The 17,908-nt window shown below is 46.9% G+C and overlaps 1 long non-coding RNA gene across 1 annotated transcript in view; it reads left to right on the top strand.

Annotated features, from left to right (window-relative positions):
• Positions 1–17,908, top strand: part of LOC132233441 (uncharacterized) — a 55,458-nt gene that overhangs the window by 9,515 nt on the left and 28,035 nt on the right. The window lies entirely within an intron of this gene.

Below are 17,908 nucleotides of genomic sequence, written 5' to 3'. Positions count from 1 at the left end.
CCTTCCTTCCTTCCTTCCTTCCTTCCTTCCTTCCTTCCCTCCTTCCTTAATATAGAGGGGAGGGAGAGAGAGAGAGAGAGAGAGAGAGAGAGAGAGAGAGAGAGAGAGAGAGAGAGAGAGAGAGAGAGAGAGACTCATGCTCCGGGCTAGAGAAAAAGGCGAAATCCCGAAAAAGTCGCTTCGGTCTCCTGCAGCTTGAAACTGACAAGCAAGTCCGAGCACACCCAATATTTCAGATCAGTTCTTAGTGAGGGTCAAGGCGGGGCTGGGATCAGTTCACCTGAGTTTCTGTACATCAAGGATTGTTTATTATTATTAAATACACAAATAGGCTTAAAAACGAAGAGTCCTTACAAAGAAGGAAGGGGGGCGGCATTATAGCAATGGTCAGGAACCAAACGTGGTTAAAATGGTTTTCTTGGACAAGAGCATCTATGAAGGGTACAGGTGAAGTCTCAGACTGGCACAAAACCGATTCATCTAGTGATGGGACTTTAAAAACAGGAGCATACTTTCCCACCTAGAAGGCCCATTGGTCCTCTGCTGAATGTACTATTAAGCCAGCCCCATGGAATGCTTACGTGGCAGCTTTTAATGTACCGCTGAAAGTGTGCACTTGCGTTTATAGAATTATCTGTGTACACACACACACACACACACTTATAAAGAGAAAAAGTTTGAACACCAGCACCCTAAACTAATAAATATGTATATTTTCAAACAACTTTCCCTTAAATATGGTAATTTTCCTCTGCATTTCCATGCTGAGCTGTAGATTTGACACTATAGTTATACAATAGGCTACCAGGATCAACATAATTCTGTTTACATTTAAGGTGATGGCAGGTCATAAAATGCTGGGGGGCGGGAACCTGGAGGGGTGGGGAGAAGATGGCTTTTATTAACAATTATATCTCCCATAGCAGTTTAATTTAAATAATAGTGATGATGTCACGCTGACCATCCTTCTCCCACTCCAGTGAAACCACTAGATGGTTTAGTGAAGAATGCGTCTGTGTATTTAGTTAAGGGATTATCATTGCCATAGAGTTTTAGAACTATTCTGTGGCACATAAAAAATCTCTGAACATTAAGTTAGCACACTGGGCATGATTTAGAACCCGATGACCTGCCGAAACTTGTTCCAGAACAAGGATGATAAAATGTTGCTAGTTTGTACCCACCATAGTTTTGAAGAAAAGTGTAACAAAAGAAGTTGTTCTTTAAAATTGTTAATTTTAGGCAAAAAAAGAAAAAATACTTTCTTTCAGCAAAAACGAGCTGGTGGGCAATCTATTAAATGAGGACAACATTTTACTAATCTTTAGCAGAGTTTTAAAAATTCTTCTGGAGAGCGGTGAGAGGAGAGGACATAGGATGCACACAGAACCCCAGCCCAGCCTGCACTGTGGTGGCTGTGCCAGGGGCGCACGCTGTGCTCACATCCATGCGCGGTTCTACAGCATGGGTGGGGTTCGAGGCTCCATTTCTGAGGATGAGAGAACCACCCACATATTCCGTGGGTCAGCCACATGCTTAGAAATGGGTATTTGTATAAGAGCAACATTCAGGCTATCATACAATGGCTTGATGGAGAGAGAACTCATTTTTTTATTATTTAACAATTGCTTAATAATTAATTTCTTTGCTTATTGAATACCATTTTAGAGAATTGCTTCTGTCTTTGAAATTGTTAGCCAGTGTTTGCTTTTAATGAGGCCTTGGAGTTGGGTTCATTGGAGGAGGGGAGGGCTGCACAAGGTACAGTTTTAAGGCACAGAACAATTAAGGTAAAAGAAAGGTAGAAGAGGACTAAAGAAACTTTCGGTTGTATTTAAGTAGGGCTTGGCAGTTTGCAAAACTTTTCTTCTTTATATTTAAACAGCCAAGTTTATAAATTAAATTTCTTTTAAATCATCTAAATCTCAGAGATGTTATCTTCCTTAGTAGCAAAATGCCCCCAAAGGCTTTATTTAGACACAACTGGACACTGATGCCCTAACGACAGCTGCCTGGCCTGCCCCTTCCCCAGGTTTGGGACCCTTGCAGCGGTTCTCAACCTGTGGGTCACGAACAATGAAAATACATCCTGCATATCAGATATTTACATTACGATTCATAACAGTAGCAAAATTACAGTTATGAAGTAGCAACGAAAATAATTTTATAGTTGGGGGTCACCACAACATGAGGAACTGTATTAAAGGGTCGCGGCATTAGGAAGGTTGAGAACCACTGCATGGGGACTCAAGAAAACCTCTCAAATCTAATCTGATTCAGTGGTGACCACACTGAGGAGTTTGCTTTAAGGTTATTAGTCTTTTAAGCACCACGTGATTAGGCAGGGCTGGTAACTTGAAAGCACAACCAGATTCTGGGCAAAACCATTTTGTCCTTTTGGCATAAAAATGTAATTGTATCTCCAAGTTCCACCCAGGAACAGACGGCTGCATGTCAGGGCTGGAGGGCTGGTACCTACCCAGATCACTACAGGACTTCAGCTGGCAGATGAGATCCAGCAAATGGGATTCAGGAAGAAACTCATGGGGTATGGGTAAGAGGTACTGCATCCGGGTTCTTTTTGTTGAGAGCGCCAGTGACAACAATTAGTGGCTTCTGCACCAAGGAGAGCAAGAATTCACTACTAAACAGTTTCGACCATGACATACTTAATGGAGCTAGTTCAAATTTTAAAAAATTCCCCTGCAGATATTACTCTTCTCCCTGCTTATCATTTACAAGATTTTAAAATATCTAATTTATAGGTAGTCATTACTAGGGTGTGCTACATTTAACACAGAGGTCCAGGAGCACTTTGGGGTCATGTAATTATCAGAGTAAAGGGTCTTCCAGCTTTACCTGGCAGCCTTACCTCTGTAGTGGGAGCTCCTCCAGAGAAAGACTTGTTTTTGTTTTTTTTAGTACTAAGTGTTTTTTATTCTCCCATTCAGGATATAATACATTAAAAAATAGTTCAGAAACAGGGTAAGACATGTTTTTATTTGTGGAGTTGCAACTCAAGTCTTTTTACAAGTGTGAGTGTTCAGTTGCATTTATCAGTCTGAAATAAAGAGTTGGATACCTGCCCAAACCTCCTGTCAATAACCACTTGAACACCCAGCCCCTGACCACTGTCTTCCCAGTTACTGTCCTAACTCTTTAAGGCTTTGCTTTTAACCTTCGTATGCCCTTTAATGAGATCCATTAGTCTTTTGGGGACGGAGATTCAGATTTAGCCTTCGAGTTGGTCACTTACACATGATTCCCTGTTTTATCATTTAACATTCAGCCCACTCCCCAGAGTTAAGCATTTGGCTCAGTAAGGCTCAAACCTTTCCTCTGGTCTCTAAGGGTTCAAACCAGCCCTTAGCATCAAATGCCAGGAAGGTGCTCACAGGTAAACTGAAAGTTTGGAGAGGGAAATGTCACCATTCCTTTTTTTTTTTTTTTTTTTTTGCCTAATAAAATGGAGGCTGACAGTATGTGTAACACCCTTCCACAGCTTGCCAAAATTGGTAAAATGGTTTTCATTCTAATTGGGCAAGAGTCCTGTGGTTTTGCACCTTAGAAAGGGTCCCCGACTAGCTCTCCCTTTGGTTGATTTTTAAGAGTTCGGCGCCTCCGATGCAGCTCTCAGGTAAAGCCATAGAAATGAAGGTATTTTCCCTAGAATCCCCGAATTTTGCTCCCTAGCTCACACTTACCCACATTCTCAGGGAACCGGTAGGCTAATAAAGACAAATAGTCATGGGTGGAACCCCATAGTGTCTACCACAGGGACTTTGGTCAGGAGAGAGAGAGAGAGAGAGAGAGAGAGAGAGAGAGAGACAACCCCTCACTCCACTTGCGCCTGGACTTCAGGCCACGTGAGCTGCTGCTGGCGACCTCAGGTGAGCGGCTCCGGGAGGGGACGCTGGGGGCTCACCCCAGGGCCAGGCCTGCCGAAGGCCCCTCTCGGGGACCACTGGGACCTGGGCCGCCTTTCCACTCGGTGTTTTCCGGCCAAAGGAAACACCTGCTGCTGCGGATCAAGTACACCTGACACCAGGTGTAGTCAACAAGAAAGGACAAGAAAAAAGAAAAGACAGGAGAGAGAGACCTCACCCTCCTTACTCTGTTTGGCAAGAGCGGGGCTGCCAAGTCCATTACATAATGCGGCCCAAGCTGACACCTGTGCGGGCTGTGCGGGCTGGCGCGGCTCCGGCGCTGGCGGCCGAGGGGGAGAGGAACGAATGTGGGGCTGGAGGGCGGCGCCTGCGCCTGCGGGTGGGGGAACGCTGGGGACTGGGTCTTGGAGAGGGAGCCTCAGGTGGCTTCCCGGTACCTTGGGGATGGGAAACATCAAAGCCCCGGTTTCCAGGTCCCAGAGTCCTCTCAGGAAACATGGGACACCCCTCCCTGCTTCAGGCGGGGGTGGGCTTCCTGGGGGCCCCTCAGCCTCCCTACCCGCAGGGAAGGCACCTGCGGCCGGGCCTCCCGGAACCCTCACTTCCGCCCAGCGCCCGCCACCTGGGTGCTATCGATGGCGACTCTGGAGGTACCCAGGGCGTGGCCTGAGAGGGGGGCCCCCCTGCCCTGAAGGCGGACAGTAGCTTCATTAATTGGCCGTCATTAAACAACCAACACGAGAGAAGCTCTGTCCCACAATGAGGACGCATCAGGTATCTTTAGCCTGAACTGAGCAGTTTGCGCAAACGGTGGTTAACGCGCAGAATCCCACTCTTCAGAGACCCCAGTGTCCAGCTCTTCGAAAGTCTGCACCAATGACTGTGGAAAAGGTCAGTACCCACACCGCTAGGATATTCACAGCCCAAGCCCCTGCTTCCCGGATAACGCGAAAGACCTCGGAGTGCACCGCGTAAACTCCGCTGTTAGGAACCGTATTCCTGTCCAAGATTTCTAGCCAAAAGAATTACGAGCTCCTTGGCATACTGGTCCGCCTACCAGGACACCACGTCAAAGGAACTTGTCATGGCGGTTTACAAATATCATGAACTTGGCCAGTGCTATTGGAATAAACCCTGACTTCGTTTCTTGCAGTTCTTAGGGATTTAATTAAGGCCCTGAGACATTCCATTGTGGAAAATGGTTTTCAGTTTTGGTTTTTTTTTAAAGTTGTATCTCAAGTTCCGTGTGGATCTTTTAAAAACAAAATAAAACAAAAAGAAATTCGCGCGCACTCAGCAAAAGGCAGGCCCCCTCCCTGGACATTTGCAGGTTCTCCCTCACTCGCGGGTCACATTCACCAGAGTCCATCTCCTGGCCTCCTTCTCGCCCCCCTCCCTTCTCCAGACCCCATCAATCGGCACGAGAAACCGTTGTTTCTATTTCTTTCCTTCACCCATTTCAAAGACATCTGGGCATATATTTTTTTGGGGGGGGGGGGTACTTCGCAGCCTAAATAAAGAAATAAATATTCTTTTACTTTCGTGTGCACCTAGGACGGTGTGGACCTGAGCCCTTCTCCCCGTGGCTACCAAGTTGGAGTCATCCGCCCCCAGGACCAGGTTGCTGGAGGGGCCGGAAGGCGCGCCGCCCAGCCTCCCGGAGCTGGAGCGCAGAGCCGGGCCGCCAACCAGCGCTCGCAGAACCTGATCTTCACCGCAATTTAGCAAAGCCCCGCAAACAAAAGTTAAAGCGTGAAGGCACTATACCTTGCCCCGGGTTAACTCAGGCGTCTCGCATTTTGGACATGCTGGAAGTGTTGGGTTTGGGGAGGTTTGCTTGGGCTGGGTTTGGTTTGCCTATATAAGCCCTGCCGCAGCACCGTGCGGAGGAACGCGTTTTGATGGACTCGGGTGTTAATTAACGCGGCTAATTTGAGCTGGAGGAGCCGGAGGCGGCGGGTCCCGCCGCGAGCCGCGAGGGGCCAGTGACCTCTAGTGGACACGAGGGGATATGCAGCTCGGGCTGGTTTGCACGCGTAGCTCCACAGCCTAGAAAACTGCTGGCGCGGGGAAGCCTGGCGTCTCCTCTGAATCCAGCGACGTGAAGGGACCCGAGTCCCCAATTTAAGGGGGTAAAGCCCTCGGCAAGTGAGGTCGAGCCCTTCAGATATATCTGCAATCGAAACCCAAGGGGGTTAAAAACACACACATCGTTCCTCACCGTTCTTTTTGGCGAGGGAGGGAGATCCTATGGAAATGGGTTGAGAAGTGAGCTTCAAGAACTTTGGTTTCTGAACTTAGAGGAAAACTGGGGGGGGGGGGGGGGGTGGTCTTCAGCCAGCCAGGGAAAGGAGTCAGAATGTGCTTCTGTGAACAAAGTGCATCAGGAGTCCATGATCTACTTTTGCTTTAAAGAATTAAAATAAATAAAGAAGACGCTTGGTTGGCTCAACAAGAGGAAAGCAAGAGAAGAAATGATGTGCGGAACAGCCCCGATGCCTGAGTTCACCCACCTCAGGCAATTATGCAGACAACACCACAAAAATACTAATAACGATAACACAGAAGAGCTTTTTCACACAATAAGCATAGAGAAAAAGACCAGGAGGATAAAATAACCTGGTCTCTCCCCTCCCCTCATTTAATTAGTTAGCCAGCACGTGTAGGGGTTGTTTGGGAAAAGATTTTCCCGGCGGCGTGCACCAAAGGCAAAAGCAAAGCAAGGGTAATTAGGACCGAATGGCCCTTTTTTGAATAAACACAATTCTGCGTTTTATCTTCCCTCCTCCCACACACAGAAGCAGAACGCAGAAGCTGGCGAGGCCCCGGTAAAATCCCACGACCCGCTGCCTGTGAGTTCAGGGTCTGGCTGTGGCTGAGCCAACCTCGCCGACCACCGTGCCAGCCGGGACCCTTCCTCCCGGATCGCGTCCTCAGGGCGTTTGAGGATTTCTTTATCTCCTTTCCTCAGAGGCACTCCCCCCCCCCTCCCCCCGGGCCAAAGCCTCAATTACCAGCCGCTCGGAGCTGGAACGTGGGTGTGATCGCGTCCCCCCGGGTAGCTTCCAGCCTGCTGCGGGCCCTTCTCCCTCTGTGCCAACCTGTTCAGCGGGTACCCCCATCTGTCCTTAAGGGCTGGAAGGAGGATATGGGGGGGGCGGGGGTTGAGGCATCCCCTCTCCCCAGTTGGCGAGCACAACCCGCTTGGGGGTGGTTTCACACTTCCCGGGGCTGAGGGTCCGCGCCTCGAGCGCAGTAGTGGGGTGCGCAGGTTTACAGCACAAGCGAGCGCGTCTGGGGACCCAGCGCCGGGGAGCTATGGTGGGGTCAGAGGGATAGCCACCCGTGGCGGACAAATAAAGTTTGGGCTGCGGGGGCAGGAAGAGCAGAACTGGGAGCTGGGCGGGGGATCAGGGCAGTGTTATTTCCCCGGAATTTCCCCTCTTCCCTCCGCGCCTTCGGAACTGTCCTAGAGGTAAAACGCAGAGGCTAGGCGGCTGCGCAAGGAGCAAGGCCTCGCCCTGAGGACTGCAGCCCGGTTTCCGAGTGGGGTCTGGGAATGGGGGGCTCAGCTCCGCCGAGAGAGGAGCTCTGATCCCCTCCTTTCTTGGACAGAGACGTTGAGGGTCCCCTATGAACTGGTCCCTGTGAATGGGAACGGCCAGGGTTGGAAGTCACCCACAGGGAACAGCAGTGGCTGCCCTGGCGTCAGGCTGTCAGATTGGCAGTGCGGGAGTGGGGTGGGGGTCGGGGCCTGTACCCCAGCGGGGCCAGGAATGCGCGACGAACATGAACCCTTGGGGGCCGAAGGGTTTCAAGAGTTGTATTTCTTTGCAGACCGAAGAGGAAGACTTGCGAGCCGCCTAAAAGAAAAAAAAAATGAGTCCCAATTATAAAATAAATGTTGCAACAAAAATACAATGATAAACTAAAAATTTTAGTAGATAAACGCGAATTGTAATAGCTTAAGCAATGACCTCTTCAGGAAAGTAAACCGGAAACAAAATTTTCAACTCTAAAACTCCCAGACGTGACCGCACAGCAACAGGGTGGTAGGTGGTCCCTCCCCCCTTCCCGCCCCTCCAGCCGCAGGAGATTCCTATAACCCCGGGGTAGAAAAAAGCATGAACTTTGGAATCAAATAAGAAAACAACAACAACAACAACAAAAAAAACCTGTAGCGCCTTAAGGCACGCTCGACTCGCGGTCCTGGCACCTGGCTTAACCTCCGTGCCCCCAGGAAGCGGCGGGAATCGCTCTTGGCACCGCTTGGGGCGCACAGCGCGGAGCTGCCGCCTGTTGGCCAGCGCCCGCGCACCTGGCCCAGGGGTTGGGGGCTGTGCCTGGTTTCGAGCCGCCTCCTAACCGGAGTCCGGCCTGGCGTGGGCCCTTGTGAACTGGGACTCACCTTTGGCCAGGTAGCAGCCCTTCCGCCCTGCCATCAGAGGCAAAGTGGACGCTCTCCTCCCTGGAAGCTGGGACTTACCAAGGGCACACCTGAGCCCCCCAGGCCCGGGACCTGCTGCCGGGCCGGAGCAGGCCAGACCGCCTTCCGCGGGGGCGCCCACGGCAGCCGTCCTCAGCCAGGCTCTGAGTGGGGGGAACAGTCCCCTGCCCTCTGGGGAGTCAGCACGGCGAGCTTCGGGCGCTCCGAGGTCTGGCAGCCCAGGCTCCCAGCCCCGGCCCTGACCGCCTCCGCCAGGGAACAGACGCCGGGGCTGAGCTCCCGGTTTACAACACCCAGCAGCCCGGCATGGCTGCTAAAGGGGTCGTCTCTTCTCAAATGGTTCAAGTTCAGGATCTTCTCACAACGAGATTGAGACAAGACTGGACTCGAATACTTGGCCCCTAGAAGCTCTGAGAGCTTGGCCAGCAAGTGGCCACCATGTATCTCCCTTCTCACCCGCCCCACCCCAGCCGCCGGGGGAAGGAAGACTCACAGGAGGGGTCCCCCCTCCTCCCCAACTCCCGGAGGTCCTCCCGCTGCTGCTGGGAATCGGAGGGACAATCTCATCCAGTATATTTGTAAAATTTGCAAAATAATAATAATAATAATAATAATAATAATAATAATAATAAAGAATGTAGAGTCTGGGATCATAAGTGACGTCCGCCCTGAAGACGATGTCACAGGCTCCGCCGCCCCAGGCCTGTGAAGGAGCGAGCGCGGCAGGGGCTGGGGGTGGGCTCCACCCGCGCAGCTGGCGGGAGTGGAGCGCAAGATGGTGCGGGACCTTTCCCCCATCTAGGCTCTTGCATTTCTTTCTTGGCTTGAGTTATAGATTTTATGTATAGAGTAATTTAGAAAATACATTTGGACTATTTGAGCTATTCTATATATATTTTCAAAAGACCCTGAAAAGTCTCTCTCTCTCTCTCTCTCTCTCTCTCTCTCTCTCTCTCTCTCTCTCTCATTGCAAAAATGTAGTGTCCGGGTGAAGGGTAGGGAGGAGGACCGGCCGGGAGACTGAGGCGTGGGACCCAAGGTCCGGAAGTGAATTCACCCTCTTCCATTCTAAATGAGCTGCAGGAGTCTCTTTTGGGGAAATCTTGGGAACTTAGGTCCCAGTCCTGAAACTTTTAAATGAGGGAGGACGCCTAGTGCCTGGCTCAGGCTTGGGGAATGGCACCTTCGGAACCCCTGAGCCGCCCCTGAACTCCCTGAGGGCAGTTCACCCCCTCCTGCCGCTGCCACCCTCGCTGGCCCCCCAGCTTAGTCCCGTTCCACCTCCTCTCCCGCGTTCTCGGCCCGCCCTGGGGTTGCTCTCGCAGGAGAACAGCCGGAGGGGCACTCCCCGTGCGGCCCAGACACTTCCCAGGACGCCGGGGGGACCGAGCTTCGGGCTGAGACCTTGCAGCCTGGGCCGGGCGCTGAGGACTCAATACTCTCGAACAGGGCCCTAGCGTCGGGAGAAGAGCGGGCGATCTCCAGCCAAGGCGAAGCCCAGAAGACCTGTCCCCACTGTGAGCGAATGATAAACACCTGCTGGCCTCAGTTTCCCCGTCTTTAGACGAACTTTAAGGATCTTATTCTTTTAATAGTGATCCTTTTCACCCCATATATCTTGCCTTCTTCCCCCTGCCCCCCCCCCCCCCCCCCCCCGCCTCACCAAACATCTTAAATCTCGCCCCGCCCCCCCCCCCCCATGGTTAATTTAAAAGAACCACGAAACGGTGCATAAGACAGAATTTACCGCCCCATACATTTCTGTTGATGGGAAAACTATTTATACTTAATTTTTATTTAGGTTGATTTAAAAAAACAAACCCCATCTGGAAAGTATTTAGCTTTTAGTGGAGGTCAGCAGGTTTTCCATGTTCCTTCAGCTCTACAATAACCTCCAATCTGGGCTCTAGCTTGCCCATGGAAAGGGATCGCGGTGGATGGGCGGCAGGAGTAGAAGCTATGAGCAGCTAGGATGGGGCTGGCTCTCAGTACAGAAAGCTTGCAAAAGGCTTGGATCCCCGCTCCCCCCGCCCCCCCAATTCAATGTTCTTCACAGGGGCAGAGTCAAATCCTCTGTGATGTTAATCCTGGCATCCTCCTCAGCCTCTTCTTGGTCACTCCCTCAGACCTCTGCAAGAAACTCAAACATTTTGCCACTCTCCTTGGTGGTTGATTTTCAGATTTTGAGGGTAGAACTGTGGAAGATATAATGAAATGATAGAAAAGGGAAATCAAGTAACAGGAATAAAAAACTTTTTAAAGGAATTAGTCCCTCAAAGATTGTTGGTAACAATGCCAACACACAGGAAAAATTAAGTAATACTTCAATAAAATTTCATACTTTAAAAAATTACTTTTAATTTTATTACTTCTGATATGGAGAATGTTTGTATTCAAATATTTTTGTATTTAATGTAGCTTTGTATATTATAAATATCATTTAAGACAAATGAGATAAAATTATAGATTCACCCTCTATATAGACATTATGGTATGTGATAATAAAACAAATTTAAAAAATTTTAAATAAATGTGTCAAAATATGCATGCAAAGTATTCATCTGGAGAGGTTATATACTTATTTGAATAAAGTCACTTCCTGCAAATATTTGGATTATTTTTCTTTACCTTCTCTTTCTTTTTTTTCTCCCTCTCTAGTTTTGTTTCATTCTTTTTTCTCCTTCTGCTTTTTCCCCCTCCTCTTTCTTTTATGTTTCTTTTTGTCCTTGAAACCTATTTCTGGGACACACAAGAAAATTAGCCTCAATAATTTATTATTTTTTTCCAATGGTATTTTTGAAAACAAAAAAGAAATATCTTCTCATATGTCAAGCTGAATATCATTTTTGACTGTTGCAGATATTCAGGGACAATATGTGACATCCCCAAAAAAGTCTTCTATGGTAGCTATTTTTTAAGATGTTGCCTTACAATTACAATAGATTTACTATTGGGTTAACTTTCCATTAAAATAGATATCATAATATTAAAAATACCATCTTAAAGCTACAATTGTGATGTTCACTGCAACTTCTTTAATTAAGGAAATCGCAAAGTTTTGTGAGACACAATCAGCAGTGGACACAATCATAGCACACACACACATACAAGGAAAAAGCAATTGTAGCCTTACGGAAAAATGTTCATTTGTTTTGTAATCTCATATATTCTATTGCAGTAAGAACACATTTATACTTTCAGTGTAAAACTACTGTACAACCACTACTTAGGATGGCTGAAATTTTGAGCATAAAATAACTTTGTCTTTGTGACTTATCATTTATTGATCCTTTCTTGCTTTGCTCCCACATCAACTAAACTTAGTTTTTCTTCCTTCCAGTTTTCCTGCTCTTTGCCTTCCAAGCCAATGATTAGGTCATGGGATAAAATGACTCCATAATAATGTATTAATGATTATAAATGTCTTAATGTTCAGATCCTAGGCCACAGTCCCTTCAAGCTTCCCAGGTCAGATGTAGAGTCTAATGAATGTGTTTGGATGGAATACTCTTGCTTTCATTGTCTAACTTCAAGTGCTGGACACGTAGGTTCACTTTTCTAAGGCAGGCCTGTCTTCATGCTTCAACTCATCAGTGCAATTATGGAGAAAGCCCATTAGGGAAAGAACTTGAACATACAACTCAGGAACATAAGATTGCTGAGTAAAACAAGACAAAACAAAATGGCAAAGACAGAATTAGTATCTAGACAGTTTGAAAGACCAGTGTCTAACTCTTAGACACTATTCAAAAAGAGCATTCAATGACAATTTAAACTATAGGGCTTGTTGTTAGAAAGACTGTTTTCCTCTATGTTAAAACCACATTCACTTTTCTGTTCTCAGAATACATTCCTCAGAGCTTTTACAATTGCTGTTCCCTCTGACTGGAACACTTTCCCCAGAAATTAATATGACCACATCCTTCCCATTGCATTCTCAGGAAGCACTCCCAGCCAGACCTACTATCTCATCAGTCTTTTTCTGTCACATTCATATTTTTTAAAATAGAATCTATCACATGCAAAACGTACTTTGTTTACACTTTTTTTTCTTTTGCTCTATTTTTCTTTACTAGAATATAAACTCCAAGAGGTCAGAGACTTTGCCTCTCTTACTTGTCACATGTCAGGTGCTCAATAAATATTGAAAAAAATGATTAAATATGTTTGTAATGTGGATCATCTTTTGGATGTCTCTCTTATTAGCCACCCTCTATTATAATATCCACAACGAAAGCAGAACATGGTTTAAAAGTTAATGCAGAGGAGTAGCTAGTTGGAGACAATATTTGCTGTATACACCATTCTCTAGAAGTCAATTTCCAAGAGGTGAGTGATCATATTGCTTATAGGTTATATAAAATATCAAGAATATAGGGTGTCTAAAAATGTATACACACACTTTGAATAATTACAAAGGCAGTATTTGTTAGAGTACATTTAATTTTTCAAAATTGAACTATCATCTGTTAAATGTGTGTACATTTCTGGGTACACCCTGTATATTAACTGTCGAACAGTTGCACTCATTAATTCAGCAAACATCCATAGGATGGCTACTCTATGGCTGATGCAATGCATTCAGAGATAATTGATACTGTTCCTTCCCTGACAGGTTAGAGCAGTACGGTGATGGTCGCCATCCTTATAGGCAAAACCACAGTCAGGCAAAATGAACTCAATGCATCTAGCCCTTTCTCCACATGTCCCATCACCCTTCCCTCCCTATTAGGGCACTCTTTGTATCTGACTCGCCGTGTTCTTCATTTGTAGAAAACTATATGATAAAGTTTTATATTGAAGTGTTAAAGATTTACATTGGCTATCTCCTAGAGGTATTTACATTGGATCCAATCAGAAAGTAAAGGAAAACCTCTTTAGTTAGTTACGAACTTTCCAAAACCAAAAAGGAGAGAGGAGAGTTATTTTTAAAGCCAGCGTCAGGTTACTGGGATACTATTACTTGACTAATTCATAAACTTTGATAACTTAACAGTGGACAACAAGAGGATTTTTCTCTAGATCTAACATGTAACATATTTCTAAAACCAAGTGAGAGTGTCCTCAATGCTTTTACACTTGGACGGAGGTGCGTCCTTCCTCTTCTTTTCTTTCTCTCCCTTTCTTTTAACCATCCTCTCCCTGATCCTCTTCTTCTTCTGCCTTCTCCTTATTTATTCTTGTTCTCTCTCCCTCCAGGAAATCCAGAAGATTCAGGAAATGTAAAAAAGGTGACTCTGCTAAAACAAAGAATCTCCACCACAAAGCAGACTAAGGAAATACTATCGAAATATTGCTGTAGCTTACCTGTAGTTAAGATATGTTATGGAAAATTAATAGCTGATTCTTACTAAGTCAATTTATGTTTGTTTAATTACATATGTCATATAAAACCTTCATTAAAGATAATAAGAGGTATGGAAACTTACCATTCAAATATACTTAAAAATCATAATTTTGCCCTAGCTGGTTTGGCTCAGTGGATAGAGTGTTGGCCTGCAGACTGAGGAGTCCCAGGCTTGATTCCAACCAAGGGCATGTACGTGAGTTGCAGGCTCAATCTCCAGCCCTGGTCAATCGGCTCTGGTCATTGTTTCTCTCTCTCTCTGTCTCTGCCCTTCCCTTCCACTCTCTTAAAAAAATCAATGGAAAAATATCCTTAGGTGAGGATTAATAAACAAACAAAAGAAATTCATAATTTTGAGCCTTGTATTATTTTCTTTGGGCTACTACAACAAAATACCATAGATTGAGTGGCTTATAAACAACAAATTTATTTCTGACGGCGGAGGAGGCTGGGAAGTCCAAGGTCAAGGCAGAGTTAGTGTCTGGCGAGGACTCACTTCCTAGCTCATGGACTGCGATCTTTTTTCCATGTCTTCACAAGACAGAAGGCACCAGGGATCTCTCTGAGTTTCATTTTTAAGGGCAATCATCTCATTCATGAGAGGTCTATCCTCATGATTAATCACCTCCTGAAGACCCCACCTCCAAATTTTATCACATTGGGGATGAGGTTTCAACATATGAATTGTGGGTGGACACAAACATTCAGTCTATAGCAGACCTAGTCCCCTTTGATAAAAGCTCTTTGCCTTTTAGGGTGATATTATGACACCTCTCATTTGGAAAGACTGGGGATAGTAACATCTCTGCTCCATTAATGCCTCTGTTGAACTTAAAATAGTATCTATAACAGCGCTCCTGATGCAATTTATTTATCAGAATAGGAGTCTGCAGACAAACAGAAGGAAACGACTTTCTGAGCACTGTGGTCAATACTCAGACAGTTTCTCAGAACCTCTAATTTGCCAAGCAGATTATTCCTTTGTGTGCTTTCCTTCAAAGTCTTACACATTTTATATACGAAGCCTTTTAAGTTTTTGGAAACTTTGGGATTATAAGCTATTTATTTTATTCAGACTTTGAAGGCAAGCAAGATAAATTAGAGTAGGAGGGAGCTGGAAAGAGAGAGAGAGAGAGAGAGAGAGAGAGAGAGAGAGAGAGAGAGAGAGAGAGAGCTAAAGAGCTTTGAGCCTCAGTCAGGGTGACCAGACATGTAGTGAAGGAATTGCTTCAAGGGACAGGTCATTCTGGGAGGTGTTATTCAATTACAGCCCTCTCCCCTTGGCCTGACTAGGAAACTAGTTAGTCACAGCAGCAGGCTCTGTCCTAAGAGAGATTTGAATTATTCATCAGTCTAATGTAAATTACCATTTAGTAGCAGGTGACACACATGTTTTCTCGAACAATTATTATCACTAATCATCATTTTCCACAGTAATTTGTATGCTCTCATTATTAGTCCTTGATTTCTATGTAAATCCTTTTTATAAAACTGCCACAAGATGGGAGTTCTTTTATTGGCTCACTTTACCTCTTTCTATGTTTCTTGGCATTTTTGCACTCCTCATCTGGCACTTGATGGTTGGGTTTTCAGATTAGGCTGACTGTTGACATGCCCGGATAAAACAGTCTTTCATTGAGCATATTGCATTTGTAGGGGAGGCCACCTTCTTTCACCTTCTGCCATATTGTACCCATATTTTTTTTAGATCAATTGTCCAAACATTGACTCACACATTTTCCCTTTTTTGATTTTCATTGTGCACCATATTTGACACTTTAACTACTTTTACTATTTGTCCAAGCCTTGTCACAAAGACGGAAACTGACACAGGCTTTGCCTAAACGGTTGCCTTGAATAAGTACATTTGCCATATGGATTTCGCCTTCACATCCTGTAGAACATCTTACATATTGCCCTGTTTCTCTTTTATTATATTTATATGGGTTCCGGGACTTCACTCCTTGAAAAGAACTAACATTCTTTGTAACATTTATTTTATATCATCTAGATTCAATTTTAAAATGAACTTCAGAAAGAGTTCCTGAAACTAGGCAGTTCCTGGCAGCAGGAGTCCCTGTCTACCTCATGAGGGAATGTTGGAGATTTGCTTATATTCCACTGGTTTGTGGAGCATCACCCTATCAAATATAATACCTACAATTCTTACCTTTAGAATGAACCTACTTACACTGGTGAGGGGAGGAGGAGGCACCCTAGGAAGGGTCAGCACATTAATTCTCAGCATTTATGGGTTAAGGGTGATAGAGTCAGACCATTTCATTCAAGTTTTGGCTTTCTGATTTACCAACTGGGTGACGTTGGGGCAAGTTACTTAACCACTCTGTGCCTCAATTTTCCTCACCTATAAACAAGGTTTAATGGTTGTGCCTGCCTCATACAGTTGTGGGGATTCAATGAGTTAATACATGTAAAGCACTTAGTGTCTGGCATAGAGGAAGTGTGTGGATAGTGCCAGCTGTCATTGTTATTATAGTAACTAGGGGCCCGGTGCACGAAATTCGTGCACTGGGTGTGTGTGTGTGTGGGAGTGTCCCTCAGCCCAGCCTGCTCCCTCTCACATACTGGGAACCCTCAGGCGTTGACCCCCATCATCCTCCAATCGCAGGATCGGCCCCTTGCCCAGCCTGATGCCTCGGCCAGAGGCGTAGACCCCCATCACCCTCCGATCGCCTGATCGGCCCCTTGCCCAGGCTTGACGCCTCCGCCAGAGGTGTCAGGCTTGGACAGGGGACCCCCATCTCCCCCTGATCACTGGCTCTGGCCCCTGCCCAGGCCTGAGGCCTCTGGCCCAGGAATCATGCCTGGGCAGGGGACCCCCATCTCCCTCTGATCGCTTGCTCCACCCCCCGCCCAAGCCTGACGCCTCTGACCCAGGCTTCAGGCCTGGGCAAGGGGACCATCATATCCCCCCAATCCCCGGCTCCGCCCCCCACCCAGGCCTGATGCCTCGGCCAGAGGAGTTGACCCTCATCACCCTCCGATCACCAATCACCGGATCGGCCCCTTGACCAGGCCTGAGGCCTCCGGCAGAGGTGTCAGGCCTGGGCAGGGGACCCCCAGCTCCCCGCGGTTGCAGGCTCCGCCCCTGCCCAGGCCTGACGCCTCTGGCCTAGGTGTCCGGCCCGGGCAGCGGGGACCCGCAGCTGCAGCGGCCCCGCGATCGTGGGCTCCGCTTTAGGCCCAGGCAAGGGACCCCTAGCTCCCGGGACTGCCAGCTTCGACCGTGCCCAGCTCCCATCGCTGGCTCCACCCCTACTTCCTGCTATCACTGGCCAGGGCAGAAAAGGTGCCTGATTCTCTGATCATGGCTGGGGGGCAGGGCAAAGGCGGCCCCAGGGCCACCTTTGCCCTGCCCCTCAGCTCTTCGCTCCCCCCTGGGTTTCCGATCACTGTCAGTGGCAGGGGGCTTCTTCCTGCTTTCCCTTTCGCCTCCCTGCATTGTGCCTACATATGCAAATTAACCGCCATCTTGTTGGCAGTTAACTGCCAATCTTAGTTGGCAGTTAACTGCCAATCATAGTTGGCAGTTAACTGCCAATCATAGTTGGCAGTTAATTTGCATATAGCCCTGATTAGCCAATGAAAAGGGTATCGTCGTACGCCAATTACCATTTTTCTCTTTTATTAGATAGGATATGATTATTGTGGCACGAATTTGTTTCTTGAAACAATAGAGGGTAGAGATTTGGTAAAACGGACACAGATGTAGAGTGGCCTGCAGCACAGGCATGTCCTGTAGAGAGCAGACCTAGGTAGGAATCTCCAAGAAAAAGTGCAGAGTGGACCCAACATCATGACATCATGATATCGTGGCTGCCAAGTGCTTGTGCCTGGCCCTTCACAAGTGTTTAGGACAGGTGTTCCGACCAAGCTCTCCCAGGAAGCATCCGTTGCCTATTAAAGACTCGAAGGAGAGAGAGGTTTAGTGGAGGGTTTAGTGATTTTTACCTGAAGATACATTGTGGCCTTAATAGAACTATGCTTTTTATTACTCCTTTCTGGAACTAATGATGTGATTACACATTATGTATGGACATCACCAGTTGGTTTTCTACATTAAAAAAAAAATACTGTCTCAGTTTTGAGTTTTACCTCAAGGTTGATTATACCAGGCTCTTGCCTACCACATTTTTAATGCATTAAAGCCTATCCTATATTCCAGCTCATTGTTCAGTCCTGCCAGTTGGCCGGAAGATGTAACTG

The sequence above is a fragment of the Myotis daubentonii genome, chromosome 4 (genome assembly GCF_963259705.1).
Source record: "Myotis daubentonii chromosome 4, mMyoDau2.1, whole genome shotgun sequence".
In the NCBI taxonomy this organism is placed as follows: Eukaryota; Metazoa; Chordata; class Mammalia; order Chiroptera; family Vespertilionidae; genus Myotis; species Myotis daubentonii.
This window is presented reverse-complemented; position numbering and strand designations above follow the sequence as displayed.